The sequence below is a fragment of the Terrapene carolina genome, unplaced genomic scaffold (genome assembly GCF_002925995.2).
Source record: "Terrapene carolina triunguis isolate 2854851 unplaced genomic scaffold, T_m_triunguis-2.0 Scaffold926, whole genome shotgun sequence".
Taxonomy (NCBI): Eukaryota; Metazoa; Chordata; order Testudines; family Emydidae; genus Terrapene; species Terrapene triunguis.
Window position 1 is genome coordinate 183647 of NW_020665277.1, and position 24775 is coordinate 208421.

A 24775-nucleotide genomic window follows, 5' to 3' on the forward strand; every position below is an offset into this window, starting at 1 on the left:
TTCAAAAAGAGGACCCAAAAAGATAGAGGTGAGGTTGCTAGACTTCCTTATGAGTAGTCCTTTGAGACCTGCCCTGGCTCAAAGTTCTCTGGTACTGTTATGAGACCTACAGCCCAGAGAGTTGGTGACTCCAGTACCAACCACTGTGCTGTTGAGACCAGTATGTCTATTATTTTGGGCTGGGAATCACCTCCACTTTGGCACGGCTGCTCCCAGAGGTTCAATCAGCATTGTTGGTACCGAAGACATTAGACGCATATGCTGCAGCTTAAGATCTCCTGTGCTAGTTGGTGCCAGATTCTCTGTTCCTCCAGACTGCTGTGCAGGTTGCTGCATCAGTCCTATCCACAATGCTTGCCTGGGCACTGGCCTCGATACCATCTCTGGTACAATTGGCCCTGGCAATATTTGCCTAGGTCTGATCAATGGAGAGACCACCATTACTCTGCTAGCTTCCAATTCCTCCGTAGGTACTGGGGGCACAGGCACTGGTCTCGCTCTGTCTCCAGTGACTGTTCCTGTTACTGCACCACCATGGCCAACTGATTATTCCTTCTCACTTCTCAATCCCAGGTTGTTTCATGGTTTGCCTTTAGTGTATAGGAGGCCTTGAGTCACTCCCACTCCTTCAAGGACGTATTCTTGATCTTTTCAGAGGCATGGCTATAGAAGCAGGTGAAGAGAGAGCCTGTCTTAGATCTGTGAAAGCTGAACAACTTCATAAAGAAAATGAAGTTTCACACTTTCCTGGCTTCCAGCATGCTTCCCCTAGATCCTGACTAGTACGTTGCTTTTAGGGTTAGGGTTAGGCTGATCACAGCAGTTTCCTCACATTTGTAGTAGGAGGCAAACACTACCAGTTTTTCACAGTCCTCCCTTTTGGCCTGTCTTCAGCCCCCAGGATCTTTACAAAATGCATAGCGGGAGTCTTGGCCTGCCTCAGGAGAATCAATGTCCAGATATTGCTGTATTTGGACAATTGGTTGATTTGAGGCTATTTCAGACAACCTAAGACAGATCCAGTTGCTCTTTGACATCTTGGGCCTCTTGATGACCAAGAGTGAATCTATCCTTTCTCTGGTGCAAAGAATAGTGTTCTTGGGGGAGATTCTCAATTGGCAACAGCCTATCTACCCCGGCCAGATTTCAAGGAATTTTAATGTGTGTACACACACACACGCACGCGCACACACCCACACCCCACTCTAAGACTTTGCCTACGATTGCTGGAACATATGGTGGATTCAAGAGTCCTATTGGAGAACACTACGGCAGACTTTTACCTAAACGAACAAGGGTATGCCAGGTTCACCCAGCAATTCCAGAAAGAAGTCAGTCTTTGGAATGTTGTGAGTCCAGAATGCAGTAGCATTCAACACGTCCCATCTTCTTGGGATACAGAATTCCCTGGCAGAACTCCTTACCAGATCAATCAGGATTGATCGCAAATGGTCTCTGAAAACTAAGAGATCAATATTCCTGTCTTATGTCGGAGTTCCCCATGCTCTGCAGAACAGGAAGTGCTATCAGTTCTGTTCCAGAGTGAGTTACTGTCTGGGATATCTCACAGATGCATTTCTGCTCCCAGGGAACATCCAATATGCTGTATTTACTTCTACAGTCTCTTGCATCTGAACTCTCTCAACCAGACCATTGACTTGCCTTTTATTTGGATAAGACTTCACATCTTTTGCATAAGCAGAAAGGATGAAGGGGCAGGCAGTTTTAGCCCCAACCATCCCTAACTGGATTACAACCTGCATATTCATATGTTAGGATGCTGCTAAATCCATACCACCTTCAAAGGTTTCAGCGCACTCCATAAGAGCACAAGCCATCTCAATAGCCCTTTTTGATGAATGTCCCTGTGTTGGACATGTGCAGAGCTGCTCCTTGTTTCTCAGTTCATACTTTCACCAAGCATTATGCCATCACGACAGCTTCTACTGATGGTGCAGGCTTTGGGAAGGTGTTTCCTACAATCCCTCTTTAAATTGACTCTGAGCCCCTCCTCCATTGTATACTGACTGGCATCCCTACAGAAAATTCTCTGGCTCAAGTGCCTGAGGCATGTGCACACTTAACATGGAATAAACATGTGCGACACATCTTGAACAGTTACAGCACAGTTGAGTAACCATTTCCCCACTTATGATGTTCTGTCTGCACAACCTCTCAAGCAACTAGCTGTTTGGGATGCTTACTTGCTTAGTCAAAATAAGCAATGAAACCAGTCTGAGGGAACATCCAAAAATGGTCTGTTTAGTAGAGTTTGTGGAAGGCTAGCTGAAACTGCATTGGAAACTAAGAAGACATTCGATGGCTATAAAGAAAGGGTTCTTTGTAGCCATGATAGAAGGTGATCGCCTTCTAGGATGAGATAACTGGCTATGTGGCTATAGGGAAAGCATGATCTATCTTGACTTTAGCAAAGCTTTTGACAGTCTCCCACAGTATTCTTGCCAGCAAGTTAAAGAAGTATGGTTTGGATGAATGGACTATAAGGTGGATAGAAAGCTGGCTAGATCGTCTGGCTCAATGGGTAGTGATCAACAGCTCGATGTCTAGTTGGCAGACTGTATCAAGTGGAGTGCCCCACGGGTTGGTCCTGGGGCCGGTTTTGTTCAACATTTTCATTAATGATCTGGAGGACGGCGTGGATTGCATCCTCAGCAAGCTTGCAGATGACACTAAACTGGGAGGAGTGGTAGATACGCTGGAGGGTAGGGATAGGATACAGAGGGACCTAGACAAATTAGAGGATTGGGCCAAAAGAAATCTGATGAGGTTCAACAAGGACAAGTGCAGAGTCCTACACTTAGGAAGGAAGAATCCCATGCACCGCTACAGGCTGGGAACCGACTGGCTAAGCAGCAGTTCTGCAGAAAAGGACCTGGGGATTACAAGGGACGAAAAACTGGATATGAGTCAGCAGTGTGCCCTTGTTGCCAAGAAGGCTAAGGCATATTGGGCTGCATTAGTAGGAGCATTGCCAGCAGATCAAGGGAAGTGATTATTCCCCTCTATTGGGCACTGGTGAGGTCACATCTGGAGTATTGCATCCCGTTTTGGGCCCCCCACTACAGAAAGGATGTGGACAAATTGGAGAGAGTCCAGCGGAGGGCAACGAAGATGATTAGGGCTGGGGCACATGACTTACGAGGAGAGGCTGAGGGAACTGGGCTTGTTTAGTCTGCAGAAGAGAAGAGTGAGGGGGGATTTGATAGCAGCCTTCAGCTACCCGAAGGGGGGGATCCAACGAGGATGGAGCTTGGCTGTTCTCAGTGGTGGCAGATGACAGAACAAGGAGTAATGGTCTCAAGTTGCAGTGGGGGGGAGGTTTAGGTTGGATATTAGGAAACACTATTTCACTAGGAGGGTGGTGAAGCACTGGAATGGGTTACCTAGGGAGGTGGTGGAATCTCCAGCCTTAGAGATTTTTAAGGCCTGGCTTGACAAAGCCATGGCTGGGATGATTTAGTTGGTGTTGGTCCTGCTTTGAGCAGGGGGTTGAACTAGATGACCTCCTGAGGTCTCTTGCAACCCTAATCTTCTATGCTTCTATGATTGCATATTACAGATGTGAATATGTGCAGGATTAATGGTTTCATGCCTAACCAAGAATAAATGTGCATTTTAGCTTGACCAGGGGGGGCCAACCTGTGGCTACGGAGCCACGTGCAGCTCTTCAGAAGTTAATATGTGGCTCCTTGTATAGGCACTGACTCTGGGGCTGGAGCTACAGGTGCCAACTTTCCAACGTGCCGGGGGCTGCTCACTGCTCAACCCCTGGCTCTGTCATAGGCCCTGCTCCCACTCCACCCCTTCCCGCCCCCTCCCCTGAGCCTGCCGTGCCCTCGCTCCTCCCCCCTCCACAGCCTCCTGCACACCACAAAACAGCTGATCAGAAGGTGCGGGGAGGGAGGGGGAGGCTCTGGGAGCCGAGGGGGAGTGCTAATGGGGGGGACGCTGCTGAGGTATTACTGTGGCTCTTTGGAAATGTACATTGGTAAATTCTAGCTCCTTCTCAGGCTCAGGTTGGCCACCCCTGAGCTTGACTTTTATATAGGGTAGCTGTAATGCTACAAGAAGCAGCTGTGGAACGGAGCCATTGTTCGCTTATGTTTTGGCTTCACTCATTTTGTGCTGCTAACTGGGTTCTCTTAACTAATTATGTGGGATCTCGGAATTGTTTGTAGTGTACTTAATCTTTGTTCGTCTAATTGCACAGTTGAAAGAATGAGTTATTGACTCCAAGCATGATGTGCACCTAACATCTGAAAATATTTGTACATATTTTTCTTTGTACAGGATCAACTGTAAAACCAACAGAAAAAACTACTGAAAATGCCCCGGGTAAAAACAGACTCTTAAAATCTCTCTAAACTTTGGTCCATGGGAAAGTGTTAATGCCGTCATTCTTATCTCTATCTTTAGTCTGGGTAACTTAAGAGCTGTGGGTTTGATTTTGAGTTTTATACTTGATTGGTTTTCTTTGTTATCTGAATGCAGAGTTGATGGAATGAATGAGTTATTGACTCCAAGGATGTTGCGCACCTAGAACCTGAAAATATTTGTATGTCTTTTTCTTTGTACAGGATCAACTGCAAAACCCACAGAAGAAACCACTAAAAATACCCCGGGTAAAATCAGACTCTTAGAATCTCTCAACTTTATGTTGAAAAGTGTTAATTCTCTAGTTTTGTTGTCACCGTTTTGAGGTAACTGCATCTTTGACCCCCCCTCTCCCGCTTATGGTCTGCTCAAGGAACATCCTCTCGGGTCTCTAGCCATAAGTTCTCTCTGGCAGCAACCTGCATCCCTTCTCTCTCCAGCTTGGGAGATTTTAGGCTACAGCTCTTTTCTCTCTCCCCCTCCCCCAAATTTTTTTTTCCCTCCTCACTCTCTCACGGTATCTGCAGATGCAATTGTAGGCCCATAAAGCATTTCAAGGCTTCCTCTGTGTCACAGAGGAGGCTATCATCCATTTCACCTTTGAATCCATATTTAAGGCACTGTTATAATGTGTTCAGTGGTTTGGATGTTCTCACCACAGTCGCATGAAAGGGAGTCTCTGATTTTTCCATTTCTGCATTAAGTACCTGCATCTTGGATGGTTTGTTCAGGTGCAGTTGAGTATGGTCCAGAATCTGCGTAGCAGGTTGAAACCACAAGGGCGGCTTGTTGGGTCAGTGTTAATGTGCTTGTTTGGAACAGTGGATAAGGTCTAGATACTTTGCCATTCCTTGGCTAGATCCAAAGAGATGAGGTGGTCGCATGTGGTCCACAGCAGTTTTTGCTATTTCAGGCATGCGGTATGTAGTCCGTAATATGCTGGATGGGAAGTTCCGGGTAGTCTTTGGTATGTTAAGTTCACGTGCAATGGCTGTATCTCAGTGGATAGCTGGAGGTTCAGTGTTTGCTAATACAGAGAGCCATGGTAGAGGGGTTGATTTTTAAAGTTCCTATGATGATTCACATGGTCTGATTCAGCTGCCCATCCGCAAGTTAGGTATGGCAGCTTTTTGTCCACATTGGTGCACAGCACTCTGCAACCGAGTACACAAGGACCAATGCTATTGTAGATAGCACCAGGGCAGTTGATCCCCAGTTTGTTCCTGCTATTTTTTTTGGACCATGTTGAGGTGAGTCTTTGCTTTGGAGGCTACTTTCTGGATATGGTTATGGAAGGGAAGTGTGCGGTCAAGAATGACACTGAGACGTTGACTTTGGGTTGTAACTCAGTTTTACCACAAAACTCGACAGTGGTTTTGTGCGATTCTGCTAAGGGGAAAAGTAGACTAACGATTGGCTTTTCAGCTGCTACTTTTGGAAGTACTCCTCCATGATCTTAGTCAGACGTGTAAAAGTCACTTCACGTTGTTGACAGCTACAGGCCTGAGTTGCAAGTATCAAATCATTGGCATATGCGAACTTCTATGCCGTCATTTCAAGCACATCATTCCCCTGCAATCCACTGAGTATCCCACGCGGGTCAGACAAATGCCTAGCCTCCATGCTACAAGGATAATGATAGTAGCTTATCAAAATCCAATTAGCTCTTTCAAAGCAGAGTACATTTATTTAAGGACAAAATCATATGGAGAAAACATATCAAACAAAGAGGTCTATGTGCATATTAGGTGAATTCTGGTATGTTTATCAGCCCTTTGTGGACCTTGACAGACTTGAGTCCTTCCATCCCTTCAGCAGGGTTGGGTCCTCCCTTGGACAACTGTCATGTCCATTTGTTGAATCAAAATGAAGGTCTCTACCAGTTCAAGATGGCCCCTGACAACCCAAGTTCTTGCCTCTTTTTTTCTCCAGGCCTCCCTGAAAACAGGTAAAGCCAGCCACCTCCCCTTTCTCCACAGGAAAGGTTTAAAAGGCAGAGCTGTCTACATAACCAGATTTGGGATTTTACATTACATCACCCCCTAGCTAATCCAGTTTCCACAGGAAATCCTTCTAGTGAGCCAGGAACACAAATACATGTATTGATACATAATGTTATGAATAGTCTGTGGGCTCATATCATCTGGTCCATCTCAATATAATGGTCTCTGATGGTTTGCATGCTGTCAAAGGCTGACTGAAACTTTCAGGTAACATTCATGATGTTACATACAGCAGTCTCAAGATAGCCCTGCATTCCTCATATGTCTCCATTATTGGTGTATTTTAAATTTTGGCTAATTTAGACATCCCAGGAGATCTCAGGCTGAGATGTGGGATTGGATGGGTAAGGAGTAGACAGGTAAATTTGCAAGCAATCGACGTAGAAATGGTAGTTGAAATCCTGTGAGCAGATGAAATCGCCCAAAGAGGGACCAAGAACAGTGTGAAGAGGAGGAACCTGCAAGAGACTCTGCCGAGGCAGCCAGAGGGGAAAGAGCCAGGGGTGACAGTCTTGTAGATGCCCAGTTAAACAGTCTTGAGAGGATCAACTGGGTCTAACAGAAAGAGGAGGATGGAGCGAAGTACAGGCCTGAGACTGGTCTGGGAAGGAGCAGTTAATAAGCTTGGTTAGAGAAGTTAGGATGGAATGAAGGGGACCAACCAGGCTGGAGGGGGGTGAAGGATGGTGTTGGAGTGAAGAAACACAAGGCAGGGGTGTGTTGGGAGAACTTACAAACGAAGGGAGGTAGGGGAAAAGTTTGGAGGGATAGGTGGGATGAGAGGATGGCTTTTGAGAATGGGGGAGACCATGTACCAAGCGAGGGAATAGACACTTACAGGCTCCTAGGGGGTGTGGCACTCCAGGCATGTTGACTTGTCCGAAGATAATCCATCTTGAAAACTGTACTATAATACAAGTTATTTTGTGTAGGGGAGATGGCTTCTGGTTCAAAGAGTTAGTTGTTGGCATGGCCGTACGAGTAATATACCTAATGCATGTGGACACTTTTTTTTTTTTTTCCACTGTGCAAACTCAACAGAAACTTTAAGGAAAACGAAATGGGCAAAATAGCTTGTCTGTGTTTCGTAGTTCAGTAGTGTGCTAGGAGGTAGTGCTTGATCCTTCAATGGAAGAGAAAAGGAGCAATCTTGGGACTGGGTCTTTTTAGCATGTTTTGTTGCAAACTAACATTGTAAAATCACTCTAGTTGTCTTGTCGCCTTTGAGGTCTTGCCATGCATGGCGTGGCTTTGTTCAGCACATTCAGATAAGTGGGTTGCTCCTGTATCCTCTTGTAAGTTTCCTTTTTATGCAGACCCTACTCTGAACACAACCCCAAATGGCCCTAAAGAAAGCCCAGGTAAACCTGATGACTATAAAGGGAGCGGAATAACCACTGTGATCAGATACCTAGTATCTTCATGGTGGATAGTGGAGACTTTGGTTTACACATTGAACTGGAGCATTCTGCACACTTCCTTCAATTTGTGTTTCATAATATGTAAACAAATTATGGTTGTGGTCGCCTGAATGCCCCTTATGCCCAGGTCTGAATTATAAGCCTGAGACTGGAATTATATTTCTATACCTCTGTAGTAGTCTCGTCTCCCACCCAGAACTCTCTCTCTTCCTTCATTCCCTTTTTTCCCCCACTGGTCTGTGTATGGTAATACCCACCTGCTGATGCCCACTCACTCAATATATCTATATAAAATGCCAGCTGTATGAAACTGTCCATCTGAATTCCGCAAAGTAATGGCACAAGCAAATACAGGCTTAACTGGTAGTCAAGTGTCAAACTACACTCTGAGATCTTTTTGTTCACTTTTTGTTCTGTAAGTAATGGTTAGGCTTGAGTTGACTGATCCTCTGGTAATGACAGCAGGAGTATCAAAATAAAAATACCACTTTTCTCTTGTTTCTGCTTCTCTACTCCCAAATAAGAACAGGTTGGCAGATAACCTGATGTCACTAATCCTGTGGCTACATGTTGAGGCATGTTTTGTGGTAGCTGATCCAAACACTCCACCTCTAGTGACTTTCGCTGTAGATAAAAATATGGCTGACCAGTGCAGAATTTGTGTGCAGTGTTTTGTTGTAGCCATGTCGGTCCCAGGATATTAGAGACAAGGTGGGTGAGGTAATATCTTTTATTGGATTAACTTCTGTTGGTGAGAGACAAGCTTTCAAGCTTCCCCAGAGCTGTTCTTCGGGTCAGTGCAGAATTTGGCAGATGAGATCCTGACTGTGTCTGGAGGGGAGGGCCCTCTGGTCTCAGAAGGATGCGCAAGAATTCTGCAAATGAGAGCATTCATTCATTCATAATGGAGGAAATCTTTATAGAGGATTTGCCCTATCAATTCTCAGGTCTGTCATCATGTCTCTATTATAATGTACAAGTAATAGAAGACCCGGAAAAGCTGCCTTTCTTCTTTCAATATTGGATTATCTAGGGGTCAGATCATGGTTTCCAATATGTCTTATAAATTCTGTAATTTGCATGATGGTATTAATTAGAGTCTATTTGTTTAATTTAGGGTGTGGCTTCAGGTATTGAATGTTGCACCAATATGCATCAATGGATTCCTGTAGTTAGCTGGCATTCATATAACTTCACACTTCAGCTCACCTTGCATTTTTTCTTTCTAGGGCCGAACACTGGTACCATGATTGCTATTGGTAAGTAACTTAAAATTTAAAAAATAATTCAATGCACAGACTTTACGTAGTAAGATGCAGTAATAGCGTAAGATATTTAATGTTCCACTATCTTCATCTCATACAATTTTTCCCCGCTGCTTCACTACATGAGGAATCTACTCCGGGCAGCTAGTTTTTCTGTTACTGTATTACAGGGGTCGACAACCTTTCAGAAGTGGTGTGCCGAGTCTTCATTTATTCACTCTAACTTAAGGTTTCACGTGCCAGTAATACATTTGAACATTTTTAGAAGGTCTCTTTTTATAAGTCTATAATATATAACTAAACTATTGTTGTATGTAAAGTAAATAAGGTTTTAAAAATGTTTAAGAAGCTTCATTTAAAATTAAATTAAAATGCAGAGACCCCCGGACAGGTGGCCAGGACCCAGGCAGTGTGAGTGCAACTGAAAATCCGCTTGTGTGCTGCCTTCAGCACGCGTGCCATAGGTTGCCTACTCCTGCTGTATTATGTCCTGTCTGGTGGTGCCATGTAAAAGCTCATGAGGCAGATGCTTGATTTAAAGAATCCAAGAAATATAGGCCTGAAAGGGACCTCAAGAGGCCATCAAGTCCAGCCCCTGTGCTGAGGTAGGACCAAGTAAACCTAGATCATCCCGGACAGGGGTTTGTCCAATCTGTCCTTAAAATCCCCTGTGATGGGGACTCCACAGCCTCCTTTGGAAGCTTATTCAGTGCTTAACTGCCGTTAGTTACAAAGTTTTTCCTAATATCTAACCTAAATCACCCTTGCTGCAGATTAAGCCCATTACTACTTGTCCTGCCTTCCAGTGGAGGTTGGGAACAATTGATCACTGTCCTCTTTATTCAAAGATGTTAATGGCTGTTATACTCTGACCTGCTCCCCGCTCAGTTTTCTCCAGATTCAATCTACCATGAGTCAACTTCTGGTAAAAATCCATTTATTTAGACTGTCTGTATAAACTTGTGATTTATTCATATTTACCTAAACCGAGTCGCCTGCTGTGATTCCATCTTAACTGTTATATTCAGGTTTATATGATATGGAAGTGGGAATTAAGGATCTTACCCCTAGAAGCTGCACTTCTGTAGGTCTGTTTTGGATAAGGGTACTACTGCAAACTGAATGTGTATGTCTGGTGTCCACCAGAAATGGGAATGGAAAAAGCAACGGAGAAGAAACACGACATTGGGAGTTGACAGTGTAGGATAACATTTCACTGTTCTGCCTTTCTAGTTCCAGAGCTGGAACTTTCTCTCCATTTTGAAGGGAGGTTTTAGTCCTGTGACTTTTTTCTAATATTGGACATTTTGTTAATGTCTCTGTTCAATTTTCTCTCAGGAGAATAACATTTTGGCTCAAATCTTTATATGAGATCTTCAGTAGGGAAACCATCATTAAAACACTCATGGGAAACTCACCTTTGAATAATCTTGGTGCTGATGACATTGGTGCAAGTGGATTCCAGACTTGTGAATTTTTGCTGGATTTCACCATAAATGTTCTAGTTTAATATTCTCACCAGCTACTGTTTCCTTTTTTCCATCGAGGAGTCGTCATTGGTTTATTGGTGGCTGGTGGAATTGTTGCCATGGTGACATACAAAGCTTGCTTTGGGGGGAAAGGGTGAGCCAGAACAAGATCCTGATGTCTCACTAATTCTTCAGAGTGGTTCACCATTTCTTTCCTGTAGTCGTTCAATTGCTGTGTGCGCTAATCTAGTCTGAGGTTTTACCTGATTTTTGTTTAGTTTAGCAGCCTGCATCTTTTCTTACATACCTGCATGCCAGGAGAAAGCAAAGGCATGGCTCTCCAAAACTGCACTCACGTGCAGCTCTGAAATAATGACACTTCCCAACTATACATAGAGGCTTTTCTAGGATCACATCTCAAATTTTTTTATCAGCAGCCAAGTGCAGAAGCTTATAAGTGATTTAAATGGACTATTTTCTCTAACTTGGCCATGCTTCATGTAATGCTACTTTGCCATTCCAGGAAAATTTAGTCTGCATTAAGAAAAACTGCTGCTGAATACCATATTCGTTGTATTTGCTTTTGCTGGAAAACATCTTGTGTTCTGCAGAAATCTGTATTGGATGCTGAAAGTTTAGGATAGAACTGTTTTGTGGTTTTGTTGTTGTTGGTTTTGTTTTTTGTTTTATATCTTTACAGCCTAATGTGTTTTGCTAAGCTGAGTAACCCCACCTTACACAAAGCAAAACTAACACATGCTTAATTGCCTGAACCATCCCCACCCCCCCAAAAAACCCAGCCCTGCAGCTGTGGAAACTCAAGCCCCAATCCTGTCAGCACTTCCACATGTGCTTAATTTTTATGCACATGAAGATATCCCCTCATCTTACAGGGGTTCTGTGACAACCATGTAGCCAAGTGATTCAGAAACAGAATTAATGTGTCTGTCTTCAGAGCAGGGTTTGAAGAGTGTGCAGTAAATAAGGCCTGGGGCCACAGCTGTACAACAAGGAGAAAACACAACATAAGAATGGCCATACTGGGTCAGACCAATGGTCCATCTAGTCTAGTGGCCACTGTGGGTTGATTCAGAGGGAATGAACAGAACAGGGCAATGATCAAGAGATTGATTCCCTGTTGCCCAGTCTCAGCTGCTGGCAGGTATGCTGACACCCAGAGCATGGGGTTGCATCCCTAAGCATCTTGGCTAATAGCCATTGATGGAACTATCCTCCATGAACATAACTACCGTAATTCTTTTGTGATCCCAGGTAGATTTTTGGCCTGTCAACAAGTTCCACAGGTTGACTCTGTTGTGTGAAGTACTTCTTTGTTAGTGCTAAACCTGATGCCTATTAAATTCATTGGGTGACCCCTGATTCTTGTGTTATGTGAGGGGGAGTAAATAACACTTAGTTCATACCATTTATGATTTTTTGAGACGTCGATCATATCCCCTGTTAGTCTTCTAAGCACATTTCTAAACAAAAAATATAAGCTGCTCCTTAAGTGAGTAATATCTGTCGTATGCACTGAGTGAGGCAGGGGTCCTGTGGGGAGAAAACAGCAGGTGATCATGTAACTAAAGACTGATCACCGTGGTTATGGACAAGGGGGTCAAGTCAGGTTGTACAGGCAACCTTAATTCTTGCCTTTTGTAACTGAGTGCTTGACTTTGCAGCCTTATTAATGTTTTTTAACATAGGATGTTTAATGTAGGACTTTTGTGTGTAATACTAGAAAGAGTTGCCCTTAAATATCCAGCTAACCCTCAGCCCATCTCCTCAGCAGCCTCGGGCAGGCGGCGGGGGGGGGGGAGGACATGGCAGAGGTTCACTACATATAGTCACTTTTGCACAACTTAGTAAATTCAGTGGTTTAGATTAAATTTTCAGAATATTACTTTAAAATCAGTACAGATATAAAAATGAATAAATGATAAAAAAATTCTGGACAGGCAGCCCAAAAGCACTGTACAAAAAGGTTCTATGCTACTACTTCATTTCCCTCTGTCCCCAGCAATAATGTAGGGAATCGACGTGCTTTGCTCGCACTCCTTTTCACACTATATACTTTAATATTCTTATTTCTAAGATAATATAAATCAATTTCTGTCCTGTCAACATACCAGTCTTTTAAGTGGGACACTAGAGCTTTATCAGCTTCTACAAATCAATCCCTTTATACAACCAAGGACAATTAAAGCTCCATTTTTAAACGGTAGATCCATGTAAAAAGGAAAAATCAGGGCACATTCAGCTTGGCCAGTGGGAGGGAAGGAGGTGTGTCTGGTGGTTTGAGACTTAATGTATGTCTACATTGGAGCTGGAGGTGTAACTTGGAGCTCAGGTGTAGACATACCTGCATTAGCTCTGATTGAGCTAGCATGCTAAAAACAGAAGTGTAGCTGCAGTGGCGCTGTACTTGGAAGGGTGTCTTGCCACTCATGCCGCCACAGCTACACTTCTGTTTTTAGCATGCTAGCACTGGACTATGTCTACCTGAGTTGCAAACTACATCTCCAGCTCCGGTATGGACATAGCCTTAGTGTCTGTCCTAATCCCCCAACCCAAAGTGTCTTTTTTTTCTATTTTGATTTTCTTCTCCCATTGACAAAATAGGAATACTTGAGTTATCCTCAAACTAGGTGTGTGACCCAGAGCTTTTTCCCATGGACCCCAAGAGATTCAGGCCCAGAATGTCTTCAGAAATGTCTGTAACATTTTCAAGCTTGTAAAATGTGAATATGGCTCACTAAAAACATAATCCTATTGATCTGCTGTTCAAGTTTTGCTCGCTACAGCATTCACAGTGAAGATTTTGTCTTGCTGCTAATTAACACTGTGTAAAAGCTTTTTAAAATTGCTTTAAAATGTTACTATTTGAAAAACTGCCATTTATATAAAGTTCCCTTGGGTTCCATTGATTCTGAAGTGCCTTTGATTTGCACCCAAGATCTAGTTTCAATCTAAATTTCTTTGTTTAGCCCTGACTTTGCTATAGATATCTTAGATGCTGTGGAGCCTGCTTTCTACTGTATAACCATTCTTAGAAATGGCAATATTGCTTGTTACCTGTGTAGGCAGAGACTCAAATCTTCCCATCCATGTAATAAACATTCTTAGCTTACAGGACATTTCAACAAAGCACCTGCCTAATACATTTTGTAGGGTAAATGAGAATTCTGGTGCTGAGGCTTATTTTAACCTTTCATCTGTAAGCAAAGACCAATGATCATAAGCCTTTAACAACACATGGTGTCCCATCTCATGCCTAAACTAATGAGATGATGTGCAGCATCCTACAACTGTTAATTTGGAGCTGTCTCCAGCTACACAGGTAACTGACTTTAGAGATCCTTTCTGCTTTGTATAACTTTTAGCTTTCCTTTTTATTTTCGATATCCTTTAATGCTTTTTTAGAGGAGGTACATTGACCAGTTGTTCTGCTCAAGCACAATATAATTCAAGTCGTGAGCTATTAGATACTATCCCTCTGAAGCAACACTTATGCTTGTTGTGACGTATTGCACTTTTGTCATGACCATCAAGCCTGGTGCTTGTTGACGGTAATATTGTATTTGGAAGCCCAATTAGTAAAATCTTTTGAATAATATTTAGTGTTGGAAGTTCCCAAGAAAAGATACTCGCATTTGAAATGGGCTTTTACTGCCAGAATAAAACAAATCCAATATTAAGATGACTTGCAAGTAGCATGTTGCTATGTAGTCTCTCTGACTATGAAAAATACTGACTTGCTAGGATTACCTGGGGACAGTTTTGAAAGAACTATCCTAAATGAGGTAACTAGTCCTCCTATACATTTTAACCAGAGCGGTCTATTGAATAGGAAAAGATATGCACATTAGAGAAGAAAATTAGTACATTGCTTTCTTGCATTACATTGCGATTTTTACAATGCCAAGACTAGCCCGCATACAAAAATGACTTTCTCTGTGTGAGGAAACAGGATTCTGACCAACAGTTCCTGATTCAGGACATGGTACAATGTGGCTTGTTTTACCTAACTTTTGTCAAAACACACAAACTTTTTTTTTTTTTAATAAATGAGGAACAATGATCAAACACACAACTGAAATCTAAAACGCAGAAGTTTAATGTTGTGTATTGTTTTTGTGTTAACTTAATCCCAGAGACAGTTTGTGGTCTGAAAAAGTAAAGCCATAGGTTTTTCCAATAATTTAACTTCAGTTTTTAGGAAACCCTTTTAAGCTTTATACTTGACTTTAATTAATTTGCATATTGACCAATCTTTTGTCAAACTATTAATAGCTCTTTTGAATGTTTTCTAGAAGAGCAATATGCTTAAATAAATTTGAGACTTCACTCAGTAAAGGGGTACTAGCACATACACTAATTATAAATTAGTCCTATATACCCAATCATGTGAACCTGAAGCTTGACATCTCTGTTTACTGCAGTCCCCTGGGGATGTTTGTTTGGCAGAAATATGAATATAAATATTGATAAGAAGCTTGAGTTAAAACTGTGTCTCCTTTAAAAGGGGCACAGCTGGGTAGAGTGCATATAGATCTTACCTGGTATGGGATTTCTTACACAATTGAGTTTTAATAGAAAATTGTACATGAAATTTTAGAAAAATTTTGGATTTAAACATTCTCTTAGTTTGCAACACTGCAATGCTTCATTGTGCTAGTGCTTGGAAAGTAAATTTTCTCTATGTGCATTGAAAGAAATGCAAAAGTAAATAGCATTAACTAGGTTTTTTTTTTTTTTTTAATCTTTCACTTTTTTGATCATCTAATGATATGGAAATAACATGTAAGGATTTTTTAAGCCAGTTAAACTCGTGACTATAGAATTCTAGAAGTGAGAGAGAGAGAGGGGACCTGTGAAATCATCCTGTCCCTGCAAAGGCAGGATTGTTCTCTACAGTACTTTTTCTACCATTTTAGTCCATGCTGGTTTTAAAAGTTCCAGGTAATAGGGCTTCCACTACTTCCCCTGCGCCGCCGCCCCCCCCCCCAAAACAACCATTGCCATCAAAAATTTTCCTAATATTCAGCATCAGTTTTTTGGGGCATTCTAATTATATAAAAAGCCTCCTTTAAAGAAGCAAAAGCAACTTTGATTTTTACTCTTGAATTCTGGAGTCATATTTTATTGAATTAGTTTCTCTCCTTTCCTGCTGTTCAGCCCATATGATGCAAATCAGCGCTTCAGTGATCTACAGGAATGTGAAAAAAAAACTAACTTGGGTCTTGAAAGGTATTTTTATAGCAAATATTTAAGTCAATGTGAAAAGATGGTGAGGTTCTGATGAACCATTATCTGCAAGAACATAATGCAACATATCAAATTGAGACTATAAATTACTTTCTTAGGTTACCTTTCTTCTGTGGCCTAAACAGATATGTTGAATGTGACACTTATGTGAATATTCACTAAATTCTCCATTTCTATGTAACCATTTTGTCAACTACAGCAGTTATGAATGCATTGTGTGCCTTATGTCCTTGTGATGTAACTTGTCATTAACGGCTCTGTCTTCACATATAAACGTTATTTCAGTATATTACCATTTTGATAATATAAGAACAAATATTTTCTCCAGAAGAATATTAATGCTACAAAGCCCATGTTGGATTTTCATTTCTGGTGTAAGGTTGCAATTATATCCTTAAATCTGAGACTTCATTCAGTAGAGGAGTAGTAGCATACAGACTTTATATTACAACTTTTAGCTGATATAATTGTATATGTGGAGCTTTCCAGCAGGTAGAAGATGCTAAACAAATCTCTACTGAAGAGCTCAGGTGGTGGTGGTGTGTTTCATAGTGGGTTCACTGTGAAACCCTGGGCCCTGACAATGCTACAAACATTCTGTTGACTCTTCAACAGGACTCTACGTGGTATTCTTGGTGTACAGTTGAATAAGATTCTTCTAGAACGTGATTAGTCAGTGGAAGAAACTAATGTGTCCTAAAACAGTGTTATGTTATAGATGACTCCCTCACCTTTCCAGTGCTCTAAACAGTTGAGCGTTAGGGGGAGGGAGCATAGCTAGTCCAGTTCTCCTGTATTTAGGATATGTAATAGCTAACTTATCACTGTTTGCCAACTTTGATTACAGATTAATTCTACTCATTAATTTTTTTTTGTTTTGGACGTGGCCTCTGAGAAGAAACAGCATGAACTGCGCTTTAATTGGAAATTAGTTTATAATTGTGTTAATGTAACTCTAAAATAAACAAAACAAATCTTTCAGACAGAACATAAAATGAAAAAACTCATTATCCTAAACATCTGGAGTGAAGTCAAGATATTATGCATTTTTACTTTGGTTATAACTGTCTTTATTTTGCTTTTGCAGGAAAGATGCCTATCATTCTGGCAGTGCTGATTACTAATTTGTTCATCAGACAGTGAACATGATATTGGAAGAAAATGGAAAAATTGAGGGAAACCTCATATGATTGCACTAAACTTCTCTCGTGATCCCAGATTCCTCTCACTACAGTTGTATTCAGCGTTGTGGATTTTGCTGTTGCAAAAAAGAGCCTGTTGAGATTTCTATTTGGAAGTTTCTATCTTGAAGTACTTATTATTATCCCTTTTAAAATACAGATTAATGATGCCAAAGATACTCATTGAACTGCTGTAGGTTTTTGTTAATTCAAATTTATCCTCCATTTTTAAATCAAATCTCCAGAATAATCAGTGTTCCTTTGCTCTCATGTCCAGGAAACTCCACAAAAAACAACCCCAAACTATTCTTACCCCAAGTCTTGTGTTCAGTGTGTCCTCAGTGTGGCATCCCATGGTGAAGTGCATGGATGTGTGTAAGACTCAGCTGTTCGGAATCCACACAAATTTGTTAAGCTTGTAGTGAGAGCCAAAATAAACTACATCGGTTTCCTTATGAGCACTTTCTGATAAGTAAGCAGTAAAATGGTTATACTTGTCAGCAAATTCTTCTGATTCTGTGCCTAAATGAAATGTCTTTATTTTTATATTTCAGTAGCTGAAAATAAGTTTTTGGTAGCATTTAAAGCAAGCTTATTACATTCAGGAAATTCTCTGCTGTGAGAAAGTGTTCATCACCAAATGCTGTTTTGTCATGATCACTGAAAACATAATTTATTTGTATTTATACAAGTTGTACAGAATTTTACTTGGAAAGCAGCATATTTATCAAGTGAAAAACTGGAATTTCTCTGTTCTACTTAAGTCACTTCTCTGAATAAAAGGAATATGGTACAAAGACGATAGCATCCTGACTTTTTTTTCCCCCCTATGCATTAAAATAGAAACTGTCTCAATAGCGATGTAAAAATGTGGTTGAAATGTACCCCTCTACTGTGATCTGGTCACTGCTTTCCAGAGCAGATGAAACTAGTACTACTTTTTGCACCTCCCATTTTCTCCCCCCCCCCCCCCCCCCCCCCCCCCCCCCCAAAATCCATGATTTCCTAGGGCATGGATCTTTCTAGCAAGGGGTAGCACTTTGTCAGCCTTGTAACAATGCACTGTCGGGAAACTACAGGGTGTATAGCTTCTGTGGGATCACTTGTGCAGTAAGATACTATCCAAACTAAATGCAAGCGTGATAGTGTAACCCACACACCTCCTGGGTGTGGTGGTCTGTCCCATCTAGTGGCACCAAGATCACTTAGAGAGACATAAAATGAGTCTGCTCTATAGCCTTCGCTAAGAGCCAGTTGGCTTTTAGCTCATGCGGTAGAGGCTCGTGCACTAAGCTCCAGAGGCACACAGTTGGATCCTGTCCTAAGTGATAGAAACAGGTTTCTGATACTCATTAGAAACTGCAAAGATGTTTAATCTAATGATGCTTTGCCTTTGCTCAGATTACCTGAAGGATGTGTCTGGATTTAGATGTTTTAATTTCCCACTGTTGCTAAGGTCATAGCTACACTGGGGATGTGTCCTGATTTTCAGTTAGCAGTTCAAATCCCCAGCATAGCATCAGGTTTGCCCTATTAAGCCTTGTTTTGCACTAGTGCGGCTTATGTTTTCGAGCATGGGTAGGTGTAAACTGCACTAGTGCAAACTGCAGTTTATAGCAGTTTTCCAGTCTACACTATAGCTCCATCAGTGCTCAGCCGTATTGGTGTCAGACCACTAGTGGCTGAAAGCAGGACAAAGGCTCAGGCCATGTCTACACTACCGGCTAAATCAGCACTGTTGCAATTGATGTAGCGGTGTCGATTTTAGTGGGTCTGGTGAAGATGCTAAGTCAATGGGAGAGTGCTCTCCTGTTGATGTCTACTCCATCTCCCTCAGAGGCGGAAGCTGTGTCGACAGGAGAGCGTTTCCCATCAACACAGCGCGGTGTAGACACGGCTGTAAGTCAACCCAAGTTACGTCCACTTCAGTTAAGTAACTTGCGTAACTCAGATTGACCTACAGCATTAGTGTAGACCAGCCCTCAGTGTACACAAGGCCACCGATGGTGGTAGCATTGGGAAGCTTAGTGTAGATGGGCCAGTGGGTGCTATGGGCATTTTAAACACAATTAATAGTATTTTCAAAAGAGACTAAAGTAACAAAGAGTCCTGTGGCACCTTATAGACTAACAGATGTATTGGAGCATAAGCTTTTGTGGGTGAATACCCACTTCGTCAGATGCATGTAATGAAAAAAATTATATAATACATAGGTTGGGAAAAGTGTCTATACATCTGGGTATAGTGCTTGGATTATCCACAAACACAAAGTTTGTTTTTAAAGTCATATGATACATAGAGTACATATTCAGCAATAACCCAAATTAAGGTGAATAGATTAAACAATACAGTTTAGATATTAGAATCCAAATACTCGGGTACATCACCCATGAAAAGTTGTACAGAGATTTGGTTGTGGAAAGCAAAATATATCAATGAGTGGTATTACTAGTTCAGCCTGGCAGTGATGTGTGCTTAAACTAAAGTTTCTGAGGGCAGTTGGTGCTGTATGTGGCTCATCTCTCATCTTCCTGGTCACCCTGTGCTGCAGGGGGTGGGTGGGTGTGTGTGTGTGTGTGTTTTAACATGAATCTGCAGGAGAAGATTAAGGTCTAGCTAACCCAGTGCATGCAGTTTTAAATATGGGATAGAAACTTCAACCTTGTGTATGTTCCTTGATAATTAACAGGATGGGTTTTAGATACCTGCCTCTTGTGCTGACCTTCAGGAAGGAGAAATGTGTGAAAGGAAATGCAACAGAAGCCCCATATAGACAGCATGCTCCTTCAGCTGGTTCCACAGCACCAGTACTAGTGCAGGACTTATGAGCACCACCTGTAAGTGTCACATCCCTCCAGTTGCTCATGAACTGCACAATTCTAACTGACCCGCTCATAGATGAGGAAAATCCTCCTAGCTACACATTTACCTTAGTTTGTTCTTGTGCCTCTTTCTGCCATTTGCATTGTCTCTGCTTCCTGCCTTGTGCTGTTTACAGCCCTTTGGACATGGGGGTTACTTATGACCCTGCTAAGAGGGTGCTCTGGAAAGGAGGAACAAGCCCTTCTCGGTAAATTCACAGGTAACCACCCTCTTTGTTCTGTTGAACAATACAATCACAGTAAACGCCTGTGACTTTGCAACAGCTGAGCAACTTCTCTTTTTGCAGCAATTATAGAGAATTCACTCTTTAAACATATCCCCCATCCAAGAAAGTGCCCATACAGTAGTTTAGTGACACCCGCTATCAAGACTGTTTCCCTGAATTTCCAAGCTTTTTCAAATGCCAATTGGCAAACGTAAATGCCAGCAGCAGTGGCAGAATTGCCAAGCACGTCTTTAAAAAAAAAAAAAAACCCCACTCAGGCCTCCAAAGACAGAGGCTGCTTTTAAAAAGCCTGAGATGATGCTTTTAAAAGTACACTTTGGGGGTTCCCCTTCCCCCCCCCTTTTTTTTTTGCCTTTTGGTCACTCAAGCAACTATAAATATATTTTTTTAATGGCAGTGGATAGTCTCATAATCCATTCTTTGCAGGAGCTGGGGGATTTGAGAACAAACACCCACTCCTGTGAGACTTGTGATAAAGCGGCAATTTAACGGAGGGTTGGACTTCGGGGCTAGATTTTTAAAAAGAAAAAGGTGAAATCCGCGCTCCGCAGCAGTAAATGACAGAGCTCCGCTACCCCTTGGTTTCAACAGGGCCTGGATTTCACCCTGTGCTTCCTCCCGCGTTTTATGGCCCAGACCCGCATCTGCACATGGTAAAATCCCCCCCTTGGCGGGAGCCGGGAATGCACCTGCAGCGCCTGGCGCAAAGCTGGCACCGAGGAGTGACCCCCACACGCGGGCTCAGCGGAACAGCGATTATCCCCTGGCCCGGGGCTCGGCGCAGGGAGCTAGTTCCTCTCACGCCGCCCGCGGAAAGCCCCCGCTTGGCACCGCCGCCTCGCCCTGGTCCCTCCCCCGGGGCGGAGGCGGCTGCCAGGATATCTCCGCCGGCCGCGGGAGCCCCGCACTTGCTGCTACCCAGCGGGGCGGGAGGATGCGCCGCGCCGTGCTCCTCCTTCGCTTGCTGGGCGGCTTCGCTGCGCTTCTGGCTGCTGCCGCCCGGGATGCAGGTGAGGGGCCGATGCTGGAGCCCTGCGCATCCCTCTGGTCTCCTCCTTCTCCGGCCTCTTCCCCCCGCTCCACCCCGGGCCCATTTCTCCCCCTCTCTGCTTTCCTCTCTCTCGGTTTTCTTCCCTCTCTGCCCCCTGGCAGGTGCCTGCAGGTGAGTGGAGCCAGCCCTGGGTGTTTTATCACTCGGGGAAAGTGTTTTCGGCAACCCCCCAACACCACCACAAAAAAGGGGGATTTGGTGCCTGTGAAGGTTGGTGCCCAGGGCGCCCACTCTAACGGGGCCGTGCCAGGTTCTAGGAAGACACGCCGGGGTTAAAGGCCATGTATTGACAGCAGCTCCCCCCTTGCCTTATCCACACCCTCCTGGGGTCTTAAAGTGGAAAGAATGGTCACAAAACCATCTCTTGTGTCTCTCTCCCTCTATGCTGCTGGGTTACATTTGACCCTTCGCTCCCCTTGGGACAGTGAAACTAGGCTGGCCAGATTCATTATCACCTGGGCAAGGCCCTTGATCTTTCTGTGCTTTCCTTTTGCTCATCTGGGAAACAGGTGTAAGTACTCTGCCATATGTAGCCATCGGCTTAATGAAGTGTTTTGAGATTCTAATGTAAAAGGTGCTGCCAGATGCTTGTTTGTTCTTTTAGGTCAGCAGACCAAATTCTGAATTCCCTTACTCACGCATAACTCCCCACTCACAACCACCGGAGTCATGTTTAGCTCGGGACTATGGAATTTCACCCAGTTGCGACTGGCTGACTAGCTAAAGAAAGTCATCATTGCAATGGCATTTATCATGAGGATGTGGGAAGTGAGCTTTGATGCACTGTATTTTTGAAATAGAAGTACTTTATACATAGATAAATATAGTAGGTCGATGAGCACTGTCAAACCACTACCGTTCATTTGCAGAAGTGAAAGATACATGAAGAATTAAAATATTACATAGTTGCACCCCATTTCCTTTGTTCACTGCATTAAACTATAGGGTTTCTTAGCTACTGAATGAAATTTGATTTGGGAAGAATGCCTTTGTTTTATCCGGATAATGGTTGCTCCACATAGACAGTCAAAACTCTCAGAGGAGAATATCTGCTAAGACTCTTAATAGAAACAGGCGAGGCCAGACGTAATATTTCTTTTTTTATGGAAACTCTTTAGTGTAACCACTTCAATCCTTATCCTGCAACTAGTTAATAATCTTACAGGATTGTGACAACATAAAGTGCTGTTTAAGTGTTCAGTATTATTAAAATTGGCTAGGAGACTGTAGCAGTGATTCTTGGTTCAGGTAAGGCTTTTATGTCAGTGTTAAAATGTGAGTCTTCATAACTTTTTATTTTGTTGGTTTCCCACCAATTCTGAAACCCAACAGTGATTATAATTTTGCAGATGTCATTGTGGTATTTCAGTGGCCTTCAGGCTGTTAAAATCTGACTGATAAAGGAGTTTGATATCTGCCTTGAATTCAGAAAGCTCAGAAATTTCATTTTTGTAGTGGCAAGCCTTTTATTTTCACTTACATTTCTGTCCAATAATTGTTCCTTGAGTTCTAAATAAGAGAAATGGCCCCTTTTTCTTGCAGTCTGCAGGTAAGCTGGTAATAATTTTAGGGAAGTGGAGAACCTTCAGGGTTGGTGTAAGAACAGCAAAGCAAGCAGTAGTACTTGAGCTCTATTTAAATGGCTTTCACTGGGCTAAGTAACATAGCTTTGCACCATTTAGCAGAATGTTGCAAAACTTGGTGCAGAATAGTTCATGAAAAGCATTTAGAAGGCAGCATTGTGGCCTCCTAATCAAAAAGAAGCAGGAAGACAAAATAGACAAGGAGAAATCCCTCATAGCCACAATAATATTTACTGAAGTAATGAAAAACTCCCCCTGCAAGCTGTTTCCTATAACTGAACCTCTCCAAAAAAGCCCACTCTGAACAGCGTTTCCTATAACTTTGGAAAGGAGCAGGGCCGGCTCTGGCTTTTTTGCTGCCCCATGGGGGGGGGGCGGCGAGCCCTGGGGGCAGGGCGGCCAGCCCCGGCTGGGGCTCGGCTCTCCCCCCCCCCCGCGGCCCCGGGGGCCGGGGGGGGGGGGCGGGGGCCCGCCGCTCTCCCCCCGGCGGCCGGGGGGAGGGCAGCGAGCCCGGCTGTGGCCCCGCTCTCCCCGGCGGCCGGAGCGCCGCGCCGCCCCTCTCCAGGTGCCGCCCCAAGCACCAGCTTGGGTGCCTGGTGCCTGGAGCCGGCCCTGGAAAGGAGACGCACAGGAGGTTCTATTACGTCTTCTAGCTGCCTCTGTCTCTGCTGATCCATCTAATATGTGAAGTGCTCAGGTACTACAGGCACGAATATAAAGCCCTAAGAAAGAAAGAAAACTGATAAGGGAATCTAATTTAAAAGGGAAAAATTAGTAGAATAAAAGACAGAATTAAAGAAAATGTAATAGGACTGGTGTGAGTTTTTTTATTAGATATTAATTAATACAAAGTATCAAAGTTTGTATGTAGAGAGGAACACACAGACTGGGGCATTTTAACCCCTGTTCAATAAAGACTTTTTTGTTACTTTTATATGATCTTGATTTTTTTTTTATTTAAGTTGGAAAGCAATGTCTCTGAAATATCAGTCCCTTGTTTTCTGAGTTTGCGAGGTAAGAGGTTTTTCTGTGGGAATATATCCAAACATCCATCTAAAGGAATGGAAAGATTTGCAGAACATCAGGATAACAGGTGCTCCATGTGCACTATCAAAACTGTCTGTGGGAAATAGTCACCAACCCAGCTAATAGAGACTGAATATTCATTTATTTATAGGAATGCTTTAGTGTAAACACTTACATCCCGGTCCTGCAATTAGCTGTCACTATGCTCAGGGGTCTGCTTTTTTGGGACAGTTGTAGGATTGGGGGCTAACATGTAAATATTAAACATGAGATGTTTTGTTCTAGCTTACCAGCCTGATTGAGAGGAAGGAGGGAGTGTGGTCTAGTTGAGAAAGCACTAGACGAGGACTCAAGGGATCTGGTTACAGTGGGAATTTATTCATATATTTTAAGGCCAGAAGGGATCAATTATAATTATTTAGTCTCCAGCTGATAGTGCCACTGAACAAGGGCATAATTTATGACACTGGACTAAGGAAATCCAATGATGGATCTTTATAACCAGATGGAAATGGGGTGTGTGTTAATCAATAGTTTAATATCTGGAAGAATGTTATGAGGCAGATCCTCAGTTCTTTCTTTGGCCATGTCTATACTAGTGAGGTTACCGCACTACAGCTGTACTGATGCAGCTGTGCCGCTGTTAGATTCCTCATGTTGCCTCTCTATGCCAACAGGAGAGAGCGCTCCCTTCGACAGAATAAAACCAACCCAATGAGCAGTGGTAGGTATGTTGGCGGGAGAAGCACATAGTGCTGTGCACACTACAACTTATACCAGTGAAATGTATGTTGCTCAGGGGGTGTTTTGCCAGCATATATGCTAGTGTAGATATGGCCTTTTTAAAATTGTTGTTTTATCTGCCTGCATCTGCCATGTTTGCATTTTATGTACCAGCACAGTAGATGTGGCTTTTCTTTCTCATGTGTGTTTCCTTTCTTGCTAGTTGGCTGTGGAGTCCCAACGAGGTTAAGCTTTGCTGAGCTGAAGAGCGAGTATAAAAA

The 24775-nt window shown here is 42.9% G+C and overlaps 1 protein-coding gene across 1 annotated transcript in view; it reads left to right on the plus strand.

Moving 5' to 3' along the window:
• LOC113408162 (complement receptor type 2) overlaps positions 1-24775 on the plus strand; it is a 128072-nt gene that overhangs the window by 86622 nt on the left and 16675 nt on the right. The window lies entirely within an intron of this gene.